Raw genomic sequence first — 2,566 nt, 5'->3', positions numbered from 1 at the left:
TCCCCATTACATAAAAGTAATAACATAACTCAAAAAAAAGCATATATTATTGTTCAAAGACTCTCAAATGCAAAGATTTCTCTGCAGGAAGAGCAGCTCAGCCGTAAAGCACTTGGCAGCTGGGATGTAGGAATTAGCCTGGTGGTGTGATGGAGAAGTGGAGGGAACAGAGATTTAGGCCCTTTGCTCCAGGCTCTTTCCTTTTTTGCCTAGAATGTTGGTTTTTAATCTTATCTCTTCCTCTCATTTTCTCTCCAAGCCCTCTCCTCCCACTTTAACCTCTAGCTCTAGGTCTGGGTATACCCCTGCTATTTTGCATAGGGAAAGTTGTCTCTTGGGATTTAAATCTAGTTGGAGGGGAACAGTAAGAAAGAACTAAGGCCTGTCTCTGGGAGTCCTATAAAATCAAAAATGTATATTGGAGACCTGGAGCTCCTATGGAAAATGGAAAGCTATTTTCAGACATATTTATTTAAGACATGGCCCTGGGACTTCCCTGGTGGCCCAGTGGGTAAGACTCCACGCTCCCAATGCAGGGGGCCTGGGTTTGATCCCTGGTCAGGGAACTAGATCCCACATGCCTGCCACAACTAAAGATCCCTCATGCTGCAACAAGGATCCCACATGCTGCAACTAAGATCTGGCACAGCCAAAATAAATAATAAATGAATAAATAAATAAATATTTTAAGACATGGCCCTGTAAGGACTCTCTTTACACGGACCATGCCCTGCCTTTAGTTGAAAACTGAAAAGCAAACCAGACCCTGACTCTGCATCTGGAGTTTCTCCTTCTCAGTGGGGCTCTCACTGGTTCCACAGCCTCTCCAGGGGTGGGCTGCTCACTGGATAAAACAATGGAGCCAACTCACACAAAGTCCCTTCCTTGGCTCCCCTTGCCATGACTGTGACAGGCTGGCTTTTTGTCACACATAACTCTACCATATATTAGGGGAATTCAACAAGAAAATTATTCAGGAAAATGCAGACCACACATTTACAGACAAGTTTCCAGTCCCTGATTTTAAGAATACCCTGGAATCCCAAAGTTGTCAGAAGGTACGTACCCTAGCTTCATGTGGTAGATGTAGCTTCTACCAGAGCCAAGATGCAAAACTCTGAGTCTTAATCCAAGAACTATGCTTACTGTACTGCGCAGAAAGGATTAATAAGCCCAAAGATTCTGGCAGCAATAGGGCAACTTTTTTTATCTTCTAGCCAGAGAAAGAGCAGGCAAGAATAGTCCTTCGAAATAAATTGCATTACTTTAATTACAAAGAGGAAGAAGAAAAAAGGGGGAGGAGGAAGAAGAGGAAGGGGAGGAGAAAAAATGTGGGAAACTTTTGGTAAAGTGTTTTGTAGAAAGACAGAACTTCCTTAAATTCTCCATAATAAAGCCCAGGATACATAGTGATAAGGATTCTCTTTCAAGGTCTAGATGCTCTCTGACTGCAGACCATGTGCCTGAGAATTCCCCTAATGTACCAGTGTGGATGTGTTCAAAAAAGCAAACAGATAAAACATACACTGATCTCAGGAAGAAGAAACCAGGACAAATCAGAACCAAGATATTGCTTTCAGCCACCTATGATTAAGGATTTCATGAATTCCCAGAAACAAAAGATTTGAAAATACAATATATGTTAATAAAGAAGATATGATATATATTATTAAAATAATTTTAAATAATAGTGTTAAACTGTATATAGTTTTTATTCTGTTTCATCTGTTTCTTTTGCTGGGCCCAGCCTGAAGCCTGAGGGCCATGGGATCCTCCTAGGGCCTGGAGCCAGCAGGCTTCCAGGCTGAGCCCTGGGCCTGGGTTTGTGGGAGCCTACTAGCAGCCCGATGATGGGAAGCCACCTGGAACTATAGGAGCTGCCTGAGGTCACTGGAGCTGATAGACACCAGGTGAGCTAGGGGTCTGGGTTTGTAAGAGCCTGTGGGGAGCTGCCTTAGGCCATGGAAATCAGCCTGGTGCTGGGGTGGTCTGGCTCTAAGGTCTGTGGTGAAGTTGAGGCTCACTTCACTCTCCTCCTTCACCAGGAGGGTATGTGTCTCTGCAGGGTACTCATGTTTAGAGGATAGATAAGGGAGGTATGTGGATCTATTATTCCTACCCTCCTCAATATATCTTCCTTATTTCTGTGCTTCATCCAGGTGCTGTAATACCTCACCTGAATCTTTAGTTCTTATGAAGGTATTTTTGTGCATATATAGTTGTTCAAATGATTGTTTCTGATGGAGGACAAGCATTAGAAATTTCTATGCCATCATTTTGCTAACATCACTCCTCCTAATTTCAAGACTTTTCAACAGAAATGAAAAATGTGAGGTTTAAAAGCAGAGTACAAAAATGTATCCCTGAAAGTTTATGACTTAATGTAATTTTTAGGTGCAGTGGGTAGATACATTTGTGTTTCTTTCAATGTTATTAAAATGGCTTTCCACAATAAATAACATTTTGAAGGAAGTTCTAGTACCAAGTAACTACAAAATCCCTAAGTTTGAAATTCAACAGAAATCAATTAAATACCTAAGAACAGCTATCAGGGACTGTTTTAATG

The sequence above is a fragment of the Globicephala melas genome, chromosome 12 (genome assembly GCF_963455315.2).
Source record: "Globicephala melas chromosome 12, mGloMel1.2, whole genome shotgun sequence".
NCBI classification, from domain to species: Eukaryota; Metazoa; Chordata; class Mammalia; order Artiodactyla; family Delphinidae; genus Globicephala; species Globicephala melas.
This window is presented reverse-complemented; position numbering follows the sequence as displayed.